We start from the raw sequence: 9,446 nt of genomic DNA on the forward strand, positions 1-9,446 counted from the left end.
GGGTCTCAAGCAGCGAACGCGAGAAGTTCTGCAGGTGGATGTGGTGCACCGCCTCCGCCGCCGCCATCTACACCAGAGGAAGGAGAGTTGTTGGGGAAGATCGGCCAGGGACCCTCTCCACTGCCTTAGCGTCCTTTCCCTTCAGCCTCGTCGCAGGACAGGGCCCAAGGACAAACCTCAGCCCTCCCCTAAGGACCCTCGCAGTCCTCCACCCAACACACAGGCCACTCGGCACGACTTCCCTCACCCCCACTTCAGGATTCCTGCCGCTCCCTCCACCTCTGCAGCCCCCAGCAAGGGAGGGTTGGGCACATCAAAGATCTACCCCCCTCCCAGTCCTGCTTACTACCCAGGGAAGGGTCCAGAGCTCAGCTTCCTCAATCAAGGCCCACCCACCCACCCTCCCCGCAACTACAATATCCATAACCCTTCCCCACGTCCCCCTCCCAAGGGGCAGCCCTGTGAAGAGGGCTGAGACCGGCATCCTGGGTGGTTGACTTCCCACCCACACTGCTGCAAACTGTCTCCACTCAGGGCTTCTTTTTGGTCTGCCCTTGCCACAGCCCCAAACCTTAGAGCTATAGGGTGTGGATGTGGCACAGAGAGGGGGCTTGTATGGACTGCGCAGGCGTGTGTGACTGGGTGAGTAAAGGTGGGGCAGTCGTGGCCTCAAGTTCAGCATGTCTGAGCAATCCGGATGCTTCTCTTCCAACTGTAACCTCCTTATCCCATCATTGCCTGCCCTCCGCCATCGGGAAAAGGAGCGGTCATCACCACTCAGGGGACTGGGAATCTGAGCTCCGCTGCTTCACCTGTCAAGCAGGCACCACGCTCGCTTGGCCTGTTTGCCTTCTACCGAACAGGGATGAGATGCCTGGCTCATGCCGCACCCAGGCCACATACAGTGTAAGGGAGCAGAGTCGGGGCACAGGACGTACCCTGAGACCTTCGCTCACTCCCCTAATCTGGCTCAGACAGGGTCAGCTCCAGAGTGAGGCCTCTCTTAACCGTCAGTGTCTACTGGGATCTCAGACTCACCCCCTCCAGCTCCTTATGCCTAGGTCGCCTTTGCTGGGACCAGATCCCTCCGTCTCTTGTATGCCCCACATCTGACCCCTCAGACCGCTTGGCATACCTCCACAGCTCCGGTACCACTGGCCCAGACGGGGCAGTAACCGCCTCGTGTCCTCCCATCTCCCGGGCTCTTCCACTCGCCACAGCCAGAGGGAGCCTGTTCACACCGAACAGATCGGGACCCTCCTCTGCACAGAGACTTCTGCCAAGAATTAATACTTGGCAATTCCTCAAATAAGCCAAGTCTTTGCAAGTGCCTTTGCCTCTGCCACAAGCACCCTTCTCCTCTTTACTCGCCCAGCATCTAAAAGACTTCAAATCCGTGCTCGGGCGATGGGGCAGAAACCTGTGCATCAACCCGCAGGGCCTGAGTCCTTTCTTTTCGGATCCACCCCCGCGCTGCTCCCCGACAGTATCCGATTCCTTCGTCCAGATGCGGCAAGGCCTTCCTGGCGCCTCAGAACAAAAGCCCACCTGGAGACGGGGCTCCTAGACCCACCTCCCGGGGACGCGCCGCATGCTCGCCGCCGCGCCTTTGCCCACGCCATACGCCTTGCTCCGGGCACCCTCTTCCGCACGCTGCACCATTGCGCGCGCCCTACCCTGAGCCCACAGTCCCTCACTGACCCAAGCCGGCTGCATCAGCAGCAGCCCGCGTTCGATCCCTGGCCCGCGCCGCGCCCCCATCCTGCAGCGCCCCCTCACATCCGCAACGTGCGCTCCAAGCCTAGCGCGGGCGCCCCACCCTGGCACGCGCTAGCCTCCCCGCCAGCCTTGCGGCAGGGGGATGCCAGCCCGACCCCACCTCTGGCTCTTCCTCAGGCACCAAGCCGGGCTGTGGCCGCCTCCGGCTTACCACCGCCAAGGCCGCACTTCCGGGCCCCCACGATGGCGGAACCGAAATCTGCAGCTGCTGCGGCTCTCGGAAGCGCTAGATGGAAGCACACTTCCGGCGTTCCTATGGAGATGAGCCGCTGCCTCCAGGCCGCACTTCCGGCTCTCGTCGGAGTTGGAACCAAAGTCGTGGAGCCGGCGGCGCGGACTCTGGGCCGCCGCGCGCTTCCGGCGTAGCCCTAGGGACGGGGCGGGGGCGGGGGCGGGGCCTGCGCGGTCAATCCGCGGACCACGCCCCGTGCGCGCGCGGCGGGGCTGCAGATGATGCTCGGCGGGGACCGGCGGGGAGGCGGTCTGCAGCTGGAGCTCGCGGTCGGCTTAAAGCCCATTGCGACCCCGGGAGGCGGCCTTCTCCCCCTAACACGGGTGGAAACAGGAGTAGGGCTCGCGACTGGGGTGGGGGCGCAGACGACACCCTGGCCTTGGCGCCCACCTTCCTTGCCGCGTCAGAGCCTGGGTCCCTGGTAGAAGGCAGAGACCGCCTGACCCGATGCCCTCTACCCCCACCCCCCAGCCAGGCCCGCCTACCCTAGGCCAGTAATGACAAATAAACGAAGGGATATCGAACTCATCGCCTTCAGAAAGAAAAGGGTTTAGGGGAGTGATGGGTGGTACCTCTGCCAGGAGGGTGGTGAGCAACCAGGTTCCAAAGACCAGAAGTCACAAGGGACAGCATCTGTCGGAAGAGCTGTCCAGGCACCCGAACTGCCTAGGTCTGCCAGGACATGCATGAACCGGGGCCATTAGATGGTGAGGCTGGAGCAGTGGGCCGACTTGGCCCTATGCCCTACTCATGGGGGCTGAAGGCAGGAGGGCCTGGACCCTACGATCAGATCTTCTGGGAACTCAGTGGACCCACGCCTTATGCAGCAGATGTGGAGTCCAGTGGCCGGGAGGCGGGGGAGCTGGCTTCTCCGCCTTCATTGTGGGGACAGAGTCAGAGTGCCTGCCACCTCTGGCAGCTGCTGGGCAGCTGTGTTGTAGATGTGTTGAAGGTCATGGAGAGGAGGGGATACACCAGGCGGCAAATCACCTCTGGGCAGCTGGTCTTGTGGCCCATAACCTGAGGAACCCCCTTAATATCCAAGCGTCATAGCCTCATTGTTCACATTCAGAATGCTGGCCCTTCACAACGGCCTGCCTATTCCACTGGATCTGCTCCATCCACCCTCAGCGACCCCTGCTCATCTCTCTCCCCAATTCCTGTTGCCGATCATTCCTCTCTGGCCTCGCAGGCCCCTTGCTATGCCCACCTCAAGGCTGACCCTTGCAGTTTCCTGTCTGTCACACCCTCTCACACAGCTCAGCAGCCACCAAACTCTCCCAGGGAACCTCCTCGACCTAAACTCCTCTCAATCTTCTGTCGCAGGGCCTGTGAAAATGGGGTTTCTTCTGTGTCCTTTACCTTGACAGGCAGCTGCCACAGCTACAACCTAACCAGGAATGGAGCTGCCTCACCCTACTCTGGACCTGATTCCGTGAGCTTCTGGGGCCATCGTAAGTCATCTCGTGTAGGGGGGCAAAAATCTAAAAATGTTCCCCTCCAAGATCCCAGAACATCGCAGATGTAATTAAGGTTTCTAATCACCTGACTTGAAAAACTAGAGGCGATCCCGGATTATTTAGTATGCCCAAGATAATCCTAAGGGCCCTTAACGTCAAAAGAGGAAAGCAGAGAGGCTTGAAGTGGAAGGACTCCGGAGGCTTTGAAAGTGGTAGGGGCCATGCGACAAGGAATATCGGGGTGGCGGTGGGCGCTAGAGTATGAAAAGAGCCCTTCCTGATGACAGCCAGCAAGAAAACAGTGACCTCAGTCTTCTAACTGCATGGAACTGGATTCTGCCAACAATCTGAATGGGCTGGGAAGCTAATTTTTCTATCCGATCTTCCTGACGAGAGCCTGGCCCCGCCCAGAACGTGACTGTAGCCTTTGTGGGACCTGGAACCGAGGCTGCTGCCTGGGTTTCTGACCTACAGAATGGCAAGCTAGTAAGTGGGTGGTGTTTTCAGCTACTGAGGTTGTGGTAATTTGTCAAGGAGCAATAGAAAACAAATACAGCTTCCAGAAACTCAGGGACTCCACATAGGGAGTGTCTGCTAAATGCCACTGTTTCCCCATCTGATGAACACGGTCCCATTGCCTCTCCTCCCAAATGCGTCATGTCTGCCTTACAAGCATTTATCAAGCACCTTGGTCCCAACCTACAAGCAGAGGGACTTGAGGGTGAGAGGGTAACCGAGGTCCAGGCACGTGGCTGGAAGATCAGGGCAGGTGGAAAAGCAAGAGTGAGGATTCTGAAGACAGAGACTGTGTGACGTAGAAGGAGAAACCCAAACCCTGCTCCCTCTCAGGCAGCAAGGGGTGGGAGCTGCGACCTCCAGTGTCACAAGCCTTGAGAAGACATCTGTTTGGCTTTTCTCTCTAAAGACCTTTGTCACTGTGGTTGTGGAGGCATTTGGGGAATAAATAGGAGGGCTGAGGGCACAAGTTTAATAAGCCAGGGAAGGGCCTATGTGACAAATAATGAAAACTCTAGGGCGGTCTGAGAGTCTCGGAGGCAGTGGGGGACGAGAAGGGACAGGCGACACTAACTGACCATCAAGGGAAGAACCCCCAAGGTCACAAGGATCACAGGGAGCAGAAGAAATTGAGCTCCTAAGTGGCGGGGCCTCCTCAGCTGGCAGAGGCGGGACCCCCACTCCCACTGCCATGGCTTAGGTTAGGAAGTCAGAAGGCTCAGCCCTGATCCCAGCTCAATAGGTCCTCAACCTCCCACCACCCTCCACTGCTGCTAGGCCGGCTTCTCGGGCGGGGCCCCCCTCCATGGCAGCCCCTGCCCACGGGTAAAGCCCAGAGCTCAGGCCCCGGTGTCTACAAGCCCAGCTCTGTCCTACTGGGTTTCAGCTGTGCCAGGAGTGGCATCAGGTTCCGAGACCTAGGCACACACCTCAATTGCAGGGGCTTCTCCTTGGCCCAGAGGGGTCAGACAAGAGGTCCCCGGCAAGGCTGGTACCAGCAGTGCAGTGGTTAGCCCTCCTGCCTGGATAGAGGGGAAATGAAGAGCCTTTTGGGTGGGAGAGGGGTGGCAGCAGGATCCCATTCAGACATCAGAAAGGCCACGGACCTGGCCAGTGGAGCCTACAAAGGCTAAGAGCAAAGGGTGGGACCAAGAAAGGATTTACCTAAAAAGAAACATGCAGACAGGCTTAAGGACTGTCAATGATGGGGTGGGGTCGGGGGTGGGGTGAGGAACATTTACACCACATAGAGAAAGTCGAGTTTGCTTTCATGTGTAAAAAACGTTTTATTAGCCTCCTAGACAGAGGCCTGAGGAAGCTAAGTGATTAAACTGAAATAATAATAACACAACTAACTACCTTTATCACTTCTCCGGTGTCCCTACGCATGGGCCATTGGATTCATTTTGAAAAGTCAGAAATAACTACAGGATACATGTCGACCAATATAGCGCAGACTGGAGCACTGACTTTCCCAAATGAGCCGGTTTTTATTCTTAAAAAAAAATTTTTTCTGTTCTGTTTTTAGTATACTAAAAATAAAATGTAAGTTAAAATTATGTTTTAAGTAAAGCTTGTAGGTAAAGGGGAAAGCCCCTGGAGGTGGCACATGGGGTCAGTTCTGTCCCTTAAGCTCTCTAGTTCCTTCCTGGGTTTAACGCACCCACTCAAGCCAGAGTCAAAAGTTGTTCGAATGCCTGTTCCTCGAGCTTCCCTTCCCCTGCCTGGCTGCTTCTCGGCCCTGAGGCTGGGAATTCCTGCCAGCCAGGCCCGGAGTAGATGCGAGTTTGCCACCTTCGCTCACTTTCTCCGCCCCAAAGGCCCAGCATTTGCCTTTCCCGCCGCTGGACACCAGCTCTCTCCAATAATTCTCTCTTTTCAAGTGTACGTGCGACCTGACCGTTTCCAGGAAACTTATGTGTGGAGTGACCCTCGGCACCCTCCTGTTTGACCACGTTTGAATCCTCCCCAGTGAGTCCTCCCGCTCATTCACTGGGAGGCCCTGTCCGGACGCCTGTCCCACACAACCGCGAATCCATGGTCGCTATACATTTGCGCGTGGACATTTCATATTAGTGGAATCACGCAATACGAGGTCTTGGTCACCGTGCCTCTGGCTCCTGTGTTACCCAGGTAATAATGCTGTGTATTAAGGCTGTCTTCCACCCCGCTCTCTCTGTGTTTAAGATGCCAATTGACTCTTTTAACCTCTGGATTCATCTTCTAAAAACAAGAATGGTTTCCTAGTTGCCTGTCTTTGGGGGTGTCCTCGCTCCATAGAAAGCCTGGTCCATGTCTCCAGGTCACCAACTGTCCACAGACTCGCCATGATGGCTGCTTCGTCTCTGCCCAGGACCCATTTATTCATGGCTACTCCCTGTTGATCCAGAAGCCCCACTCTCCCCTTTTTTAATTAAGGTGAAATTCACATAACACAAAATTAACCATTTTAAAGTGAACAATTCAGTGGATTCGGGTCCCCTCGCAATGTTGTGTAACCACCATCTAGTTTCTAAACATCTTACTCGCTCCAAAATCAAAGCCCAGATTCCTCGGCCGTCGCTCCCCATACCCGCCTCCCTGAGCTCCTGGCAACTGCTAATCCACTCCCTATCTCTATGAATTTGCATATTCTGAATATTTCATAAAAATTAAACATACAGCCTGTGGTCTTTTGAGCCAGGTTTCTTTCGGCATCATGTTTTCAGGGTTCGTGCGTGCTGTAGCACACATCGGCACCCCCTTCCCGTTTATGGCTGGGTATGGCTGTCTGTCTTATAGACACACCACACTTTTTTATTCATTCATTGATTGATGAACATTTGGGTGGTTTGCACCGTTGAGCGTTGTGAATGGTGCCGCTGTGAACATCCTCGTACGAGGGTTCGTCGGAACCCCTATTTTCAATTCCCTTGGGTATGGACCTAGGAGTTAATTACCGGATCTTATGGCAAATCCTCGTTTAACTGTTTGAGGAGGTACCAAAATTTTCCCCAGGGTGAGTGTATCATTTTAAAAATTCTCAACAGCAGGGTAGAAGGGTCCCAATTGCTCCAAAGCCCTGCCAACTCTTGTTATTACCCATTTTTTTTAAAGCCATCTGAACCGGATGTGAAAAGATTTGATTTGTATTTCTCTGATGACTAACAATGTGGAATGTCTTTTCATGTGCTTATTGTCCTGGCCATTTGTATATCTCCTTCGGACCTCCCCTCCTTTTTGAATAGTTAGTTTATATGCCCTAAAATACACGCATTGCAGCTATCCTTAAAAGATTCGTAGTGGGTTAGCAGTCATGGCTGTGCGACCATTACGATCCCATTTTAGAACACCGCGCTCCACCTTAAAACGACCTTTGTGCAGTCTGCGTCCATTTCTGCCGCAGCCCCAGCATCCAGCAGTCTGGTGTCTGCCTAGAGATCGATGGCCCCTCTGTGAGGACTGGTGGAGAACAGTGGGCCCTGGCTGCTGGCAGGATGTGCCTTCTTCTGGATGGGCACACTCCCCCATCTCCCAACATCCCCATTTAGCGCCTACAGATGGGAAGTCAGATCTGTGGCCAGAGCACCTCACAGGGTGTATTGCGTGGATCCCATTGCATCTTTTTTTTTTTTTTTACAGTTTATTTTTATTATGGTGACATTGATTAACGACCCATTGCATCTTAACATGGGGGCGATTACAGCCTGGCTGTCCACTGTCCACTCATGAGTGCCACCCGATAGCCACATTGACACCACACCCTCCATTCACCTGATCGTGTATATAACATAATTCTGGCCTGCTCAGGATTCTCATTATGGGTTGGGAAATGACGTTTTCTGAATTCTAGCATGTAATTATCTGAGCAAGAACTGGCGCCATGTGTTTCTCTGAAATACAGCTCCCCTTGGGAAGGCAGGATCAGTGCAGAATTCTCAGAGCGAGCAAAGCGTCTGGCTTGAAAGTGGCATCGTGTGGTGACATACAGACAGGCTCGTTTTTCTGGCTCTCTCCTTTTTGAGAACCCCGAAGGACTCCAGGGTAGGGTGGATTCATTGTGTGTTGTGTGTCGGTCAATGACAGTCGTCTTTTGTTTCTGCTGCTTGAGTTATATCATCAGGCAGAGGAAAAAACAAGGGCTTCTAGGGAAAGTAATCTCACAGGTGATCTAATCATAAGTTCCTAGCTGGCCTGTAACTTCTTGAGTGAAAAGTTTCAAGCCAGTCCTGTCCATTGTTGTTGGGAATTTGGGTTAATACACCTTTGAAATGCCAGAAGTAACACCCTCAAAGGGGTATTAACCCTCAAGGGAGCACACATTCTTGTTATGTGTCCTGTCATCTAACCCCATCTTGTTTTCTCCAATGTCCCTTACATGTCCCCTCTTTAATTTTAAATACTTAAAAGACGATGGAAATTATTATTCTCCAGAGCATTTGAGATCTTGCTCCTGGCATAGGTCATCAGTTTGGCTCAAATAAACTCTTCTAAAACTTCTGTTCAGGTTTGGAGGGTTCTTACATTGACAATCATGTTTGGCTTCTGTGTCCTTTTAACATGTTCCTGTCATTCTTTGGGCAGGTCATACTTTGCGGCATGAGGTGTCCCGGGCTCACCTGGAACTTTCTCTGCGTGGTCCTGGCGTCAGTCATTGCCTCTGCTTCCTCTCTGCAAGTAAAGGATGAAACTCTGGGCTGCGGACACTTCCTGTCCTTCCTAGGGGCCACAGAATCCTTGGGAAGGCAGCCTATAGAAGGTGAGGGCACCCAGAGTCCAGAGCTGGATTGGACTCATATAGGCTGTGGGGCTCTGGACAACTCCTACTTTCTGGGGAATCAGTTTTTCCATCTGTGAAATGCAGACGGCAGTAGGCAGAAAAATGGCCCCCAGGGATGTATATGTTCTGATTCTAGGGACCTACAAGCACAATCTTATAAGAAAAAACAATCCTAGCAATTGTGATTAAAGACCTTGAAATGGGGAAATGATCCTGAGTTATTTGGGTGAGCCGGGCTGTAGATGTAATTTCACATGCATCTTCGTGAGAGCTAGGCAGAGGAAAATTGGACAGCTGTCAGTCCACTTGGGTTGCCATAACTAAATACCATAGCCTGAGGGGCTTGAACGACTGAAGTTTACTTCTCAGAGCTCTGTTGGCCAGAAAGGCCGAGATAAGCTTTCCACGTGGTAGAGTTCATGCCGTGTCCTCTACTGTCGGCTTCTAGGAAGCGGCCCCATTGCTGTGTGATCCCATGAGCTCTGACTGTGACCATAGCGGCTGCTCTCCGGTGTCTTTTCTTGGTAGGACACTAATCTCATCATGAGTGCCTCACCCTCATGACCCCACCTAACGTGAATCACATCCCAAAGGCCCCAATCTCCAAATACTACCACATCGGCAGAGTTTCTCCATGTGTATTTTGGCGCGAGCTCGATTCAGTCCACAGCCACGGCACGTGGAGGAAAAGGCACTATCA

General features: G+C 53.6%; 1 protein-coding gene and 1 long non-coding RNA gene across 6 annotated transcripts in view; one reads left to right on the top strand and one right to left on the bottom strand.

Moving 5' to 3' along the window:
* The window catches only part of ZBTB45 (zinc finger and BTB domain containing 45), a 7,012-nt gene extending 5,064 nt beyond the window's left edge, over positions 1 to 1,948 (bottom strand). The window contains exon 1 of one of the 3 annotated variants that reach the window (XM_023525694.1): positions 1,880 to 1,948. The gene's annotated coding sequence lies outside the window, so the exon portion shown is untranslated. The other 2 variants (XM_023525695.1, XM_011384633.2) reach the window with 2 other exon arrangements.
* A 37-nt stretch (positions 1,949 to 1,985) lies between these two features.
* On the top strand, positions 1,986 to 9,435 carry LOC111733648. 3 transcript variants are annotated; one of them, XR_002778077.1, is made up of 6 exons: positions 1,986 to 2,718; positions 3,338 to 3,465; positions 5,871 to 6,120; positions 7,871 to 8,010; positions 8,551 to 8,725; positions 9,275 to 9,435. It is a non-coding gene; the product is annotated as an uncharacterized LOC111733648 (long non-coding RNA). The 3 variants fall into 3 exon arrangements; XR_002778076.1 differs by having other exon boundaries at positions 1,986 to 3,465; XR_002778078.1 differs by lacking the exon at positions 7,871 to 8,010 and having other exon boundaries at positions 1,986 to 3,465.
* The last annotated feature ends 11 nt before the right edge of the window (positions 9,436 to 9,446 follow it).

This window comes from Pteropus vampyrus, unplaced genomic scaffold, assembly GCF_000151845.1.
Source record: "Pteropus vampyrus isolate Shadow unplaced genomic scaffold, Pvam_2.0 Scaffold602, whole genome shotgun sequence".
NCBI classification, from domain to species: domain Eukaryota; kingdom Metazoa; phylum Chordata; class Mammalia; order Chiroptera; family Pteropodidae; genus Pteropus; species Pteropus vampyrus.